We start from the raw sequence: 17070 nt of genomic DNA, 5'->3' as shown, positions 1-17070 counted from the left end.
CAGTACACCTGCTCACATACTCAGCTATCTCCCTCTTCATACCCGGCCAATAATAAAATGGTCGAATGGTATGATACATTTTAGTAGCTCTTGGATGCAAGGCATAAGCCGAGATATGTGCTTCATCAAGAATTTCCTTCTTCAACTCCAAATTATTAGGCACGAACATCCTACCTTCTTGCATCAACATGCCATCCGATTCACGAACTCTGAGGTCACTCCTCCTTCCTCGATCTCGAGCTTGAATTAATTCTTGAGTCTCCCGATCAGCTACTTGAGCTTCAAGTACACGATCAACCAAAATTGGCCTAACTTGAAAATTAGCAAGTAAAGCCACATCTCGGTCTTCTGCTTCTAACCTCACTCCTGTAGCACGCAAGTCCACCAAAAGAGGAATACGACTAGCGTACAACGCATTGATACGGCCCTGAGACTTCCTGCTAAGTGCATCAGCCACTACGTTTGCACGACCCGGGTGATAATCAATCGTGCAGTCGTAATCGCTGAGCAACTCCATCCACCTCCGTTGACGAAGATTAAGTTCCTTCTGAGTAAAAAGATACTGAATACTCTTATGATCAGTAAAGATCTTACATTTCTCCCCATAAAGATAGTGTATCCACAACTTCAACGCAAAGATAATGGCGGCCAACTCCAAATCATGTGTAGGGTAATTCAACTCATGGGGTTTCAATTGTCGTGAAGCATAAGCAATCACCCTACCATGCTGCATCAACACACATCCCAGACCATTCAAGGAAGAATCGCTATAAACCTCAAAATCACCACTATCGTCTGGGAGTGCCAAAACAGGTGCATGAGTGAGACAATGCTTCAACTGCTGGAAACTCTGCTCACACTTATCATCCCACTCAAATTTAACGTCTTTCCTCGTTAATCTCGTCAGTTGATGCGAGATTTATACGCACACAAATTAAACCCTCTTTTTATCAATTGTAGTAAGTATGTAAGTAGGGATCGTTCTGGACCGGGGATTAGGAGGGATTGTTAATCACTTGGATTTGACTCAAAAACGTAAAAACAATATAAAACACTAAGCTAGACTCAAAGAATACAAAACTAAACTTTAAAACACTAAGACAAACCAAAGACTCAAAATGCTTTAAAACATAAAATAAATTGATTTCTAACTAAATTGGACAATAAAGTAAAGGGGGATTTAGGTTTTGAACGAAATTAAACTAAATGCACAGATTCTAATTAAAATAGAATGTAAAAACGAAATGGATGAAATAAAATGATGATAAACTAGTTAGAGGGTTCCTTATCCACACATGAACATATACATATAAGTTGATTCCCAGTTATGACTTCAACAAACGATGAATGACAATGCTCCAAGTTAATTAGGTCCGCTTAAACTAACTTTCAGATTTCCCTAGATTCATTGGATTGAATGGGATACGCATTACAACCAAATTATTCTTAATCAAAGTCCCTAACCATGGAATACGCATGATAGAGACATTCAACAAAGATCATTAAGTTCAACGGAAATCATAAACATTGACTAGGCATTCATAACTATGGAATACGCATGTTAATCCCGCCTAGGGTTTACTAAACACAATCGTGACTAGCGATCTTTACTACTCATGAATATAAGTTCATAACGATTAGGTGAAATTCCCTTATATCCTAGCTTCAAGTTTAGGCATGCAAATTAAGTGTCGACCCTCAACCCACATACATAAACAAGTTCTTAATCAAAACAGAAAAGTAAACCACATCTAAAGTTCATGAATTCATAACTGGAGTAAATCAAATCATAACCAACATATGTTCATGGCTTCAAATTCGCCTCTAACTAAAAAGAAATTAATGAAAACAAAAATAAAAGAAGAAAGAATTCATGGATGATGGAATAGAATGGATGAATGCTAGCTAAGGGGTTCATCTCCACATATGTTATAATTGCATAATAAAACGATTTCCAATTGTATTTCAATAAACCATGAAACTCAACGCCCCGGGTCAATTAGGTCCGCTTAAATTAACCGTCAAGTTTTCCTTAAGTTAATGAATTGGATGGGTTAGCGCAACGCAATTCACAACATTCTCCAAAAGTCCTTTACGTGAAAAGCACAATAAAGATACAATCAAAGATCATTAAGCATCATGAAAACTATAAGTGTTGACGAGGCATTCGTTACTATGATGAGCATGAAACTCGTGCCAAGAATTCATTTAACGCGATTGTTTATAAGCAACCTCCACTACTTGTGAATATAAGTTCATAACGATTAGGTGAAACTCACTTATATTCTAGCGTCATATTCATGCATGAAAATTAAGCGCGCATTCTTAATAAACGTACATAAATAAGTTATCAATCAAACGGTTAAACGAATTGAATCCACAATTTATGAAACGCAATTGGAAGTAATCAAATCAAAATGCAAGCATAAACATATATTTCGAATCCCCCCCTAGCCAAGGGGGGGTTTAGTTCCTCATACAAAACAAAGAGAATTAAAATTAAACATTGAAATCAAAGAAACGCCTAAACATTCCAACAACTCAAACTTGAATTGTATGAACGTTTAGGCCCTCTTCTCTTCCTCTTTATTGTAGCATAAGGTCTAGGGATAATTGGTTTGGGGGATGGAAGTGTGGAATGGAAGAGGAGTGGTGGAGAAGTGGAAGGGGAATGGAAAAATGGTGCTTGGATTACAAGGGAACTCACGGCTAGGGGAGGGAATGGAAGTGTTTGAGGGGTGTTGTGTTGTGAATGAGATGATATGAATGAATGAATGCAAGGGTATTTATAGGAGTAATGGAGGGAACATAACAGCTAGGAGGTGGGTGGAAATGTGGCTGCATGTTTGGTGAATGATTATGAGTGAATGCATGTGACTTGTGGCTGCAAAGAGAAGGAGAAAAGCTGGAATTGCATGTGGAGTGTGCTGAAATGAGAATAGGCCACGGCATGGAGTGTGGGATTAATTGAATTGTGGTGCAATGATGAAGAATGCATGTGGAATGGATGCAATGATGAAGAATGAAAGTTGGAAAGCTGCAGCAATGTGTGTGGATGCTGGAAATGATGGAAAGGCACGGCAAAGAGTTGTTTTGGGGTTTAAATGGTGCTGTTTTGTATGCCAAGGAATGTGTGATGAATGATGAAGTTTTGCATGTGCTTAATGATTAAAGGGTGAGAGGATGCAGCTGCAATAATGTAGAATGAAAGCTGGAAGTTTGAATGGGGAATGCACATGCAAACAGCTAGGAAAAGTTGTGGATTAGATTAGAAATGTCAAGGTTATGCACGGCAAAGGGTGAATGGGAAGAGAAATGGGAGTGCATGTGGTTTTATGGTTGAATGATTAAAGGGACATGTGGGGTGTAAATGCATGTGGCTTGTTTATGGTGAGTTGGAATTAGGGGGAAATGCATGTGAATTGATGGAAAGGGATTGGGAATGCACGGCACAAAGGATGGAAAAAGGGTTGAGTGGTGTGTGAATGCATGTGAAGATGCTAATAAATAATGCATGTAGGGTTAGGAAATAAAATCATAACTTAAAGGGGGATGATTAAAGGGTGTTGAAAGGTTTTGCATGGCTTTGAAGTGATTGTGGATTGGGCTAGAGTTTAAGTACATGAAATGGACCCAAATTGCTCATCCTTGCATGGCAAGGAATGGTGTTTGTGTTAAGCCCATGGCAAGGTGTTATGTGATTGGGTTAGGGCCATTGTTTTGTGTCTTCAAGTGCATACAAGGCCTTCAATTTCATCCAACACTTGGGCTCCAAGTATAAGCTATCCATCCTTAGCCCAATAGTGCTCCAAAACACTCCACAATGCATCCTTTCGTCAAACACGTCTTATTCTCCTGAAAACACACAAAAGAAGCATAAAGGACTAAAATAACTAAAGAAACACAACGTAAATGCACGAGAACAAGCAAAGTAAGTTGCCTAAATATGCTCCTATCATCAGTGGTAAAGCAATCACGGAGAAATCCTTAACAAATCTCCGATAATACCCCGCCAAACCAAGGAAACTTCTCACCTCAGTGACGGTTCGCGGTTGCTCCCAACTCTCCACAGCTGCAACCTTCTGAGGGTCAACCAGAATTCCCTGAGCAGAAATGATGTGCCCCAAATACGCAACTTGGTCTGACCAAAACTGGCACTTGCTAAACTTAGCATACAATTGGTGTTCCCTCAACCTCTTCAACACCAAAGTAAGATGTCGAACATGCTCTGCCTTCGACTTAGAATACACCAGAATGTCGTCGATGAAGACAATAACAAATCTATCCAAGTATGGCTGGAACACCCATTTCATTAAATCCATAAAAGCAGCTGGTGCATTTGTCAACCCAAACGGCATAACCAGAAACTCGTAATGACCGTAACGAGTCCTGAACGTCGTCTTAGGGACGTCATCCCTACTAATCTTCAACTGATAATACCCAGACCTCAAGTCAATCTTGGAGAATACACAAGCACCTCGAAGCTGGTCAAACAAGTCATCAATACGTGGCAACGGATAACGGTTTTTAATCGTCACCCGATTCAATTGCCTATAGTCAATACACAGCCTCAAAGTTCCGTCTTTCTTCCTCACAAACAATACCGGAGCGCCCCAAGGCGAAGTACTAGGCTGAATAAAACCCTTATCTACCAATTCCTACAACTGAACTTTCAATTCTCTTAACTCAGCAGGAGCCATACGATAAGGAGTCAAAGAAATAGGATTAGTACCTGGAAGCAACTCAATAGTAAACTCCATGTCTCGATCTGGTGGTAAACCAGGTAAATCCTTAGGAAAAACATCGGGAAAGTGTCTGACCACTCTCACATCCTCAACTCTACCAGGAGCGGCCTCATCCAACACAACATGAGCTAGGTACCCCTGGCAACCTTTAGACAACAACCTTTTCGCTCGCAACGCCGAAATAACGCCATGTCTCACCCCACTCTGCTCACCCATGAAAGTAACCACAGGTAGTCCAGGACAGTGAAACGTAATTGTTTTCCCGTAACAATCAATATTGGCACGATAGAAATGCAACCAATCTGTGCCCAGAATCACATCAAAGTCAACAATATCTAACGGGATAAGATCAGCTGGCATAACCACATCCTCGACTATCACTGGACATCCTGGGTACACACGATCTACAATACATCTCTCCCCTCTAGGCATAGCGAACTCTAAATCAAACCCTAGAGGTGTGGGGCGAGGTTGCGTCACTTAAGCGAATGTATGAGAAATCACAGAATGTGTAGCTCCACAATCAATTAATACTCTAGCAAAATAACCAAGAATGTTTAACGTACCCATAATCAAATCCGGATTGTTCTGAACATCCTGCAGAGAAATATTGTGAATACGCCCCTGGCCCTGCTGTCGTCCGCCGCGACCTCTGCTCGCCTGACCCCCGCAACTCTGAGTACCACGCCCCTGACTGGGCTGACCAGACTGCCTCGAAGACCCTGCACTACTAGTAGCAATCTCTCCCTGCTGGAACTGTCCTCCCTGATACCACTGAGATCCACCTACCGGTGCTGGAGGATACGGCATATAGCTGCCAGGATACGGAGGATAACCACTCTGAGAATAGGGGTCCTGGGGATACTGATACTATCCCGGGGCATAAGGGACAACATCACCCTGGTAGTGGTAAGCACCACCTCGACCTGCCTGGCCATAACTACTCGGACCCTGAATCTGCTGGATCGGTGCAGGTGGTGGCATGAAAGTCTGTTGCGGCTTCTGCTGCTGACTCTGGGGACAATTCGCAGCCCGATGACCCATCTGCCCACACGTGAAGTAACCACTGCTGCCACGCCTGCACTCGCCGAAATGCCAATTAGTACATCTGCGGCAAACTGGGGCTCTGCCTCGACCACCATCACCCTGTCTCTGGCCTTAAGCGCCACCAGAAAATCTACCTCCTCGTCCCTGTCCAGTGGCACTGAAACCACCGCTAGAAGAACTCGAACTAACACCACCCCTCTTGAAGTTCTGAGTCTTACGAGGCCCGAGCGACGCTTGACCTTTACCCTTATCATCTTTCTTCTGATTGCCATCTTTTTCTTCTTCCTCACTCTCGCTCGACATGTTCTCTAAGTCCTCAATCCTCAACAATATCTCATAGAAATCCTGGTAGGTCTCACAGTGGGTAGTGGTCGCCATTGAACGCCACTTCTTCTTAGTACCTAGGCGGAAACGACGAAGCATCTCCGCCGGATTACCAGCAACGTCAGGATGGTAACGGGACAAATCAGTAAACTTGTGATAGTACTCATTAGCCGTCATCTTCCGCTGTCTCAGGTCGGTGAACTCCTGCTTCTTACGATCAATGTACTTAGGAGGCACAAATCTCCTCTTGAACAAATCCTTGAAAACATTCCAATCAGTCCTCTCAGCTGGAGTCAAACGACGAAGCTCCTGTTCTCACCAGGCTGCAGACTCCGTACCCAGAAACCATGAGGTCGTCTCGACCCACCTCTCAACAGGAAGGTTCCCCTGATTGTGCAACACATGGAAAGTCTTCTCGATGTGCTCTAACCATCGCTCTGCTCCCTCGTGACCCTCATTACCTTCGAACTTATCCAATTTCAGATTGTACATAGTCTCCAGAGGAGTCCTTTGGGGAGGGCGCATCACTGACTGAAGGGCTGTAGCAAAATCTTCCTCCAACTGACCAACATCGGGGAAGCTAGACTCAGAAGAGAGACGTGGTTCCCGACGAGGCGGCATAATTCTGACAGAAGACACCAAAACCATTAAAATACTCACAAAAACACAGGACTGCCAAACCTAGGCTCTGATACCAAACTGACACACCCCGACCGAGATCAGGGAGTGCTGGCCGTCACGCAGAGGTGACGTAACCATGTGCACGTGCGAAAGCTAATAAAAATAATAATAAAAAGTACGAATAATTAAAAAAACTAGCATACAAAGTAATAAAAACAAGTGCTAGCGTAAGTGAGACGCCGAGTTCAGAGCATGAGCCTACAGCAGTCCAAAAGAAAGTGATACAACAACAGTACACCCGAAGGTGACCCTACGCTGGTGAGTGTCTGTCAGAAATGCCGGGAAAGCCCTTTGGGAAACCACCGAAACTGCTAGACAACTAGAACCTGGAGGGGTACAAAACAAAAGCATGAGTGGGCAAAAACAAAGCTTTTCGAAAACCATTTAGTAAAATACATTCTAACCCCTCGCCGTAAAACCTGTATACTTCCCAGAAAATAAACATATATACGCATGTATGTAGGTATGTCAATCATGCTCAAGAATATGCCATGTCGGAACCTCAGAATGAAATGCAAGTGCTCAGGTATAAATCATCACAATAGCATATAATCTGGCAGCCGGAGTCACCTAACGTGACCTGTACGGCTGCATGTAGAGCTCAAATCTCAAACTCAATAACTGAACCTGCCCACGAGTCGGAACCACCTAAAGTGGTCTGTACGACAGGCCTGGGTGTAATACATATATACGCTCTAGTGCTACGATCACGTGAAGGCTGTGCGAATAATCGCGGGTCACCTACGAGTCGGAACCACCTAGAGTGGTCTGTACGACAGGACTGTGCACCTAACTTGGATCCAAGCTGAGCGTGTGGTGCGGGAGGTGAACATCACGTGAAGGACTGTGCCCTGATCTCGGTCGGGGTGTATCACCAGTCCTGCCTAATCAGCAATGATTCTCGCGTCAAACAGTAGAGTTTTAGCATGGAGCAGGGTGGTTAGTTGGTTTCGTAGCCCTTTCAGCTTAGGTTAATAAGTCCTTAGGGGTGTTCTACACCTAGTGCCCTAAAGCCCTGGTGGTTTGGGAGTCATTGACCTAAAGCTCGCTACATGGGTTGGATCGAAAGCTTAAGTGAACTGACATTGCACGACCACTACTGTTACTAAAAAAAAAAAAAAAATTATATATGAAAGAAAAAAAATCAAAAAGAAGAAAGACAAAAAAAACAAAAAAAAAAAAAAAAAAGTTATATTTAAAGTTAGATGTGTGAAATAAAGAAGGACGAGAGGCAAAGGTTAAGTCGAGTCTCTTTAGCTATGTTGGTTCACTTTTCACCAAAGGAAGTTTGTGAATTCTTTTGTAATTGATTCTAAATGGTTTAGACTCTGTGGTGGGACTAGTTGGAACTTTTGAAAAGATGTTCTAATTTTTAACACGTTCTATGGATTGCAACTTTGATGGTGGAAATTTTTGTCAGTTAGTTTTAGTTAAGTTTTTAGTTTGTTAGTTTTTATTTTTGTTTTCTAGTTTTAGTTTGCTTGAGGACAAGCAAAAAGCTAAATTTGGGGGTATTTTGATGAGGCAATTTCATATTATATATTTTACCCTATTCTTAGTATACTTTGGTTAATATTTTGGAGGAATTTTGATACTTTGAATTGTATTTCTAATATAGGACTTTCGACTTCTTCTGGAGCAAAACATGGTCAAATGGACGAATTTTGGAGTAATTCCAATTGGAGGATGTTTGTGAGTCACTTGGCTTGATCGTATCAAAATATCATATTTTTCTACCAAGCGATGATTTTCTGGCAAAAAATAAAGGAACCATGTGCAGTGCTGGAATAATGATGTTTCAGGCTTGAAGGGCGTTTTTGGAGCCTAAGATGACCTCGGATGAGTTCGTACCCTTCTGGAGATGTGTTCAAAACGTTCTTATCTTTAAAACAAGCTATCATGGGCCGGATTTGGAGGAGATTTGAAGCTAAAACGTGGCTGGACAAGTACTTGGCAGATTCTCCTAGTTTAATTAGGGTTTTATTTTCTAAGATATTTTATTATTATTTAGTTTCCTAGTTGGAATAAGAGACTTATGTCTTAGGGTTTGTCCAATGGCTTAGCAAATATATTGCTTTGCCGTTCTTAGTCTTTGCTACACTTTATTTCATGCTACTTTGGAGACAGAGAGTTATTGCTAATAAGTTCAGTATTTGAAAGGATTAGATCTTTTACCTCTCATGTACCAATAGTTAAGTCTGCGAATCCAAGAGAATCGTTGACTTGGATGTATAGTTTTTGTTTTCTAGGTTTGGCCACAAGTATATCAAAATCCTGCCAGCACATACAAACACATGAATCCAAATTAGCTGCATCCTATGAAACTATCCCCTGTGCCCCTCTTCTTTTCCTGCTGTTTGGTGGTTTTGAAATTGAAAATGAACTAGAGCTACACTGTCATTTGGAATGCAATCCTGGTGACAGTAGACAATAAGGTACACTGTGTGCCCGTCTCATTATTCTTTTGTCACACCATTTATCTATTAGAAGTCAAGTGCCAACGATTAGATTTCGATCTTGCAGATGAACTTGTAACCACTGGATGAAGATATATACATGTATATATACATGCCTAATGTTTTAACTATTTATCTTGTTTGTTCTCTTGCTGGATCCATGCTTCGGTGGATTTCACTTTTATGGTGTTTTTATGTTCTGGTGTGTTCATCTTCTTTTCTTTCAGGCTTTTTTGGTGTTTGTTGGTTTGGCTTTCAGCTCCTACTTAATCTAACCTGTTTGTATAACGCGTTGTCGTTTCAGCTTTTTAATGAATGCTGAACCTCACAGACACATTGTTTGAAACTAGATTATTTAGTGGTAATTTTATAAATCCCATTCACAAATTTACCAAAGAAAAAAACAAAGCATATGACTCGCAGAAAACAAACAGAAACCAACACGGCCGCACACCTGGATTATTTCCCCCCAATGACCAAAAAAATAGCTTTAACACCTGAAACTTAAAGACCTACTCTAGAATTTGAACAAAATCCTAAACTATACGAGTCTGCTTTAGGAATATAATATTGACATTGAAATTAACTTGATTGATGCCGATTTAAAACTCACATTCAAAATTGAACACCACCCTAATCTCTTCAGTCACTAAAACAACATATATACATTGATAGGGAATTTACCACACACGCAAACGGCCTAAAAACTTATATAATAATTGCAAGAATGACAAGGTTATTGTAGTATAAATGGATCTCGCAAGGTCATTCTCCACATGGATTATTAAATAATTCGAAACAAACCAAATTCCAACTAATTATTGTAAAATAGAAATTGAGATAACTGCTTTTTATAACCTAATTTAATAAAACGAATTTAATTAATAAAAATAAAACAATCTACAATATTAAAGCTAAAAGAAAAGGAAAAGTTTTGGAGAAACCAAATTAAGAAAGAACTAGGGTTCCACCATCACGTAGCAATCCTATGAACTTTTACCAATTACTTATGATCTACACATGCCACTTTGAAGATTAGGTTTTCCTAATTTATATTCTACTCGGAACCTCCAACATAGAACGTATATCTAACATGCAATTCGTCCGGATGTTCAGATCAAATCTGAACATGAGAGACTCATTATGCTTTATGAAAACCCTTTGAAAAACCATGCAACCCTTAAGACGTGGTGTTCATTTTAAGTGAAATTACAATTATTAACCATAAGAAACCAGCGTCAATTTCAGGGAACATTCTGACCAAAATTGCATCTAATTACTTTTCTAAAGATCCTAATGATGATCAGACATTAAGACAATTATATAGTTTTAATCACAATGATTAATAATTCAAAGTATGAAAGCAATCAATCATAAGCAATTAAATAAAAGGGTAAAGTAAAAAAAACCACCTCAACTATTGGTGTTACGACACTTTCATACCTTATCTTTTAAAATTGACAATGTCATACCTCATCTTTAGAATTTGTGTCAATGTTATACCTTCCGTTAGCTTGGCCGTTTATTTCTCAGTTAAATGCTGACGCGGCTTGATTCGGGACCCATTTTTTATTAAAAAATTATTAAAAATAAACAAATCATTTAATATTATTAAAATATTAAAATAATAAAAAAAAAGTACATAAAAAAATAAAAAATAAACCTCCCTTTCGTCCATCCCTCCTCTCTCTCTCTTCCCCCATCTTCCTGCAACCCCAGAAAGAAGAAGGAGGAAGAAGAAGAAGAGGAAGAGGAAGAAAAAAAAAAAAAAAAAAACCCGAAACCAAACCCAGTTCGTCCCCCCACCACAAACCCAACCTCCTGCAACCCAGAAAGAAAGAGGAGGAAGAAGAAGAAGAATGAAAAAAAAAAAAAAAAAAAAAAAAAAACAACCCCAACCCAATGGGTTCCGGATCAAGCCACGTCAGCATTTAACTGAGAAATAAACGGCCAAGCTAACGGAAGGTATAACATTGACACAAATTCTAAAGATGAGGTATGACATTGTCAATTTTAAAAGATAAGATATGAAAGTATCGTGACACAAATAGTTGAGGTAGTTTTTTGTACTTTACCCTTTTATTTAATTGCTTATGATTGATTGCTTTCATACTTTGAATTATTAATCATTGTGATTAAAACTATCTAATTGTCTTAATGTCTGATCACCATTAGGATCTTTAGAAAAGTAATTTGATGCAATTTTGGTCAGAATGTTCCCTGAAATTGACGCTGGTTTTTATCCCTCCAGGTTGTAGTAGCACAGTTTTTGTATCAACGAGGATTCGTGGCAAGTCTTGGTATTGAAGATTACCTTCGACAGTATGATTTTCAATCCACTCTACTGTACTTTACTTATGTTTTGACATCACGTGTGAAATAAGATCATTCCCCATTATAGAGCACTCTCGTGTTAAGGCACTTTTAGGTTTAAATTTCTTCAAATATTTCACATCACCACATTTTATGGCTTCGTCACCTTCCAGATGTCGGCCAGCACGTCTTAATTCGGAGTCTTAGTGGACAACTCAGGTCGGGATGTGTCACACAAAATCTTATGTTATACTTAATGAAAGTATAAATAAACTCTAAGTGTTAGTGAATCTATCGTTTTGATGAGAAACGCATCGTACGAAACTAGTTTCAACGATTCAATTGTCAAACTTGTTTGTATATGCTTCGAGATCACATACATAAAAAATTGCAAAAAACAAACATGCAGAGATCAAGTAACAGAACAAAACTTTTCAACGGTTATAAAAGAAAAAGCACGATTTAACGGTAGTTTTAACTCCGATTTTGATGCGTTTTTACAGCTACAGTATTTGATTCTATATGAATACAATGAACTAATTTGATCGTCAATTTAAAATATTTGCACAAGTGGATACCACAAAATCTTATGTTATACTTAATGAAAGTATAAATAAACTTTAAGTGTTAGTGAATCTATTGTTTTTATGGCATACGCATTGTACAAAACTAGTTTCAACGATCCTATATGAATACAATGAACTAATTCAATTGTCAATTTAAAACATTTACACAAGTGGATGCCACAAAATCTTATGTTATACTTAATGAAAGTATAAATAAACTTCAAGTGTTAGTGAATCTATTGTTTTGATGGGATACGCATTGTACAAAACTAGTTTCAACGATCAAACCGTCAAACTTGTTTGTATATGTTTCGAGATCGCATACGCCAAAAATCGCAAAAAATAAACATTCAGATATCAAATAACGGGACAAACTTTTTCTACGGTTATAAAAAAAATCACCATTTAACTGTTATTTTAATTCCGATTTTGATGATTTTTTATAGCTATACTCCTTAATCCTATATGAATATAATGAACAAATTCGATCGTCAATTTCAAACATTTACACAATTGGATACCACAAAAGAAAAAGGTAATACAAGAACCCCAAAAGAAAAGCAAAAGGGCAAAAAAAAAAAAACAAAAAAACAAAGCAAAACACTTTGCGCGACGAATGTTTACATTCGTCGCGCAAAGTGTTTTGCTTTGTTTTTTTTTTTTTTTTTTTTTTTTTTTTTTTTCCCTTTGCTTATGAACTAATTCGATCATCGATTTAAAACATTTACACAAGTGGATACCACAAAATTATAAATAAACTTCAAGTGTTAGTGAATCTATTGTTTTGATGGGATACGCATTGTACAAACTAGTTTCAACGATCCGACTGTCATACTTGTTTGTATATGTTTCGAGATTGCATATGCCAAAAATCGCAAAAAGCAAACATGCAGAGATCAAGTAACGGGACAAAATTTTTCGATGATTATAAACGAAAAAACACAATTTAGCCGTAGTTTTAACTCTGATTTTAAAGATTTTTTACAGCTACACTCCTGGATCCTATATGAATACAATGAACTAATTCGAGCGCGAATTTAAAATATTTACACAAGTGGATACCACAAAATCTTATGTTATACTTAATGAAAGTATAAATAAACTCCAAGTGTTAGTGAATCTATTGTTTTGATGAAATACGCATTGTACAAAACTAGTTTCAACGATTAGACCGTCAAACTTGTTTGTATATGTTTCGAGATCGCATACGCCAAAAATCACAAAAAACAAACATTCAGATATCAAGTAACGAGACAAACATTTTCGATGGTTATAAATGAAAAATCCTGATTTAACGGTTATTTTAACTCCGATTTGATGATTTTTTACAGCTACACTCCTGGATCCTATATGAATACAATTAACTAATTCGATCATCAGTTTAAAACATTTACACAAGTGGATACCACAAAAGAAAAAGGCAATGCAAGAACCCCAAAAGAAAAGCAAAAGAAAAAAAAAAACACTTTTTGCGATGCAGGTGCATCTACGTCGCACAAAATAGATTTGCGCGACGTAGGTGCACCTGCATCGCGCAAAGCTGGTAAAACATTTTTGGTTTGGCGCCAAAATCTTGCACGACGTTTTGTGTTTAGCGTCGCGCAAACATAGTTTGCGCGACAAAATTTGCTACGTCGCGCAAACATGTTTTTGCCAATGAAATTTCAGGTAATATTACCAATGAACTGAACTAACTTGTAATCTCTTGCGGACAACACTTAGTAAAGTGAATGCATGTTCACATGTATTAAGAAAAAAACCTTAAAGAAAACACACACAAAATCAGTAAACTATTGAGTAAATTTCAACAGTTATTCTGTTGAAGGGAGAAAAAGTTGAGAACTTTATCTGAGAAATTGGAAGCAAATACTTTGGGAGTGCAAAATTAGAACTGATAAGATTGCATAAATGTATACAATAAATGTAAGAATTTACAAAAACAAAAATATATGATTTCAATTGCATTTGATAAATGGATAAAGTTTTAGATATGTATTGACAAAATTAAGAACTTGACTGTAAATTTTGTAGTAGATTTCGTTAAAATCACTGTGTAGAAGATTAGACTCTAAATGCTAAAATAATACGAGACACTAAGCATGCCAAATTTTGAATAGTAACTATTGGCTTCTTTTTGTAACTATGGCCAATAAGATCACTATGTAGAAGATTACATTAAGATCACCATGTAGAGAATATACATGGTTTATAGAAAATATAAAAAACAAAAAAAGTCAATATGTTACTTTCTCGGGAGACAAACAGACCGCCATTGAAATCCATGTCACAAAAATAAAACAACTTGCAAACAAATCAAGCAAGATGGATCCAGATCCAAAACACGATAACCCACAAATTCATCACCAAATCAAATAATTTTCCTAACAAAATCAATCAAATTAACAACTTTTCAACCTGATATATAGATACACAACATGTATAAACATATAAGAGATATATATATATATATATATACACAGAGAGAGAGAGAGAGAGGTAGAGGAAAAGAGACCGAACAGTGTTGATGAACGCTGGAGAGTGAGAAAAGCAGAGGATAACTGGAGGTTGCTAAAAGTAACAAACCACAGTGAAAAATTAAATATTAGGCTTCTGGATATTTGAGAAGAAGTCAGTTACCTATGGAAGGCTAAAGAGATTGGGAGCAGGATGAGGTGATGAGGAGATCGCGAAGTAGAGATCGAAGAAATGAGGAAGCAGAGATCGAAGAAATCACAAAACAAAGATGGAAGAGATCGCGAAGTGGAGTGTAGTAAGCATGATCTAAATCGCCAATCACGTTGCAGGGCAGCTGAGTTTTCTCGTGGTTTTAAAAGAGGTCAAGAGATTTCTATTGGACAACAGGGCCAAAACCGTCGTTTTACTATGCAATTCACAAAAAAACTAGACTTGAAAAGCAACTGAAGGGCAAAAACGGAAGAACACCGTAGAAATAACAGTAACCCGTTTTCTCTTTTAGTATATACTAGCAATAGTTGCTGCGCGATACTGTGGGTTTAAAATTGTAGATGTTCAAACCTATTTACAACTGTTACCAATTTGAATGGAATGATCAAAAGAATTTTTGCAAGCTGGACACATGGAGTATCAATAGTGACATAATTTTTTTATAAGACATTGAAAAAATTAAGTTAAAACTTGTAATGTATGAAATGTTGAAAACCAAGAAACTTTAGGGCAGTAAACTGAGATTAACCCTATATATATATATATATATGTTATAAATAAGTAAAAGTTAGAGAGATAACCTTTATTGGTGACAGGAGCGAAGCAAGTGTAAAATATCACATTATAATTGTAACACAAGGGAATGACTAATAAAAGTGGGAGGGATAGATACTGATGTTATTTATTCTTCCTTTCTTTCTCTTCTCTAAGTTTTTGCTATGTATTGAAAGCCCCTGATTCCGCATTTTTCAAATTTAGCTGATTGGTAAGTCGATGTAATCCGATACTTTGCACTAACTTTTGAAACGTGCATTTCGGTAGAGATTTGGTGAATAAATCTGCCAGATTTTGATTAGAACGGATTTGTCTGACTTCAATAACTTTAGCCTTCTGTAACTAATGTGCACTGAAAAATTTTGGAGATATGTGTTTAGTTTTATCGCCTTTAACGAATCCTTCCTTTATTTGGTCAACACAGGCTGCATTATCTTTATGGATGACAGTTGGATTGTCTGTCTTTGAAGTTAGACCACATGAATTCCGAATATGATGGATCATTGATCTTAACCAAGAACATTCATGACTTGCTTCATGTAAAGCAAGTATTTCTGAATGATTTGAAGATGTAGCAACTAATATTTGTTTTGTTGAGCGCCATGAGATTGTTGTATCTCCATTCTTGAACACATATCCAATCTGTGATCGGGCTTTATGCGGATCAGAGAGAAAACCAACATTTGCATATCCAACAAAGACCTGGTCATTTGTGGAGTTATTTGAGTAGAAGAGACCCATGTCTGTTGTCCCACGAAGGTATCGCAATACATCTTTGATACCCTTCCGATGACGAATTGTTAGAGCAGAGCTAGACCTTACTAATAAGTTAACTGAAAAAGCTATATATGGTCTAATACATTGTGCTAAATACAACAACGCACCTATTGCACGCAAATATGGTACTTCTGGACCAAGGACCATTTCATCATCTTCTTTTAGACGGAATGGATCTTTCTTAATGTCCAAAGAACGAACGACCATTGGCTTGCTGAGTGGATAAGCCTTGTCCATGCCAAATCGCTTCAGAATTTTTTCAATGTAAGCTGATTGGTGGACCAAAATTCCATTAGCACAATGCTCGATCTGCAGGCCGAGACAATATTTTTTTTCCCAAGGTATTTCATTTCAAATTTGCTTTTAAGATATTCAGCAGTTTTATTGAGCTCTTCAAGAGTTCCAACTAGGTTCATATCATCAACATATACTACCACTATAACAAATCCAAAGTTGGATTTCTTAATAAACACATAAGGGCAAATGACATTGTTGATATACCTTTCTTTGATCAAATACTCACTGAGACGATTATACCAAATTCGTCCAGATTGTTTCAGCCCATACAATGATCGTCATAATTTGATCGAGAGCATACCTCGTGGTTTGTTAGTTGTTTCAGGCAACTTAAGTCCTTCTAGGGCTTTCATATATACATCAACATCTAATTTTCCATATAGATACGCGGTGATGACATCCATAAGCCGCATGTCAAGTTTCTCTAAAACTACTATACTTATTAACTAACAGAACGTAATTGTGTCCATTACAGGAGAGTATGTCTCCTCATAATCAATTCCAGGTCTAGTATGTCTCCTCATAATCAATTCCAGGTCTTTGCGAAAAGCCTTGTGCAACGAGTCGTGCTTTATATCTTGCAATCTCGTTTTTCTCATTACGTTTCCTTATGAATATCCATTT

The sequence above is a fragment of the Pyrus communis genome, chromosome 3 (assembly GCF_041283825.1).
Source record: "Pyrus communis isolate YQ-2024b chromosome 3, ASM4128382v1, whole genome shotgun sequence".
NCBI lineage: Eukaryota > Viridiplantae > Streptophyta > Magnoliopsida > Rosales > Rosaceae > Pyrus > Pyrus communis.
The sequence above is the reverse complement of the archived record's forward strand: the minus strand, read 5'-3'. Positions refer to the sequence as shown.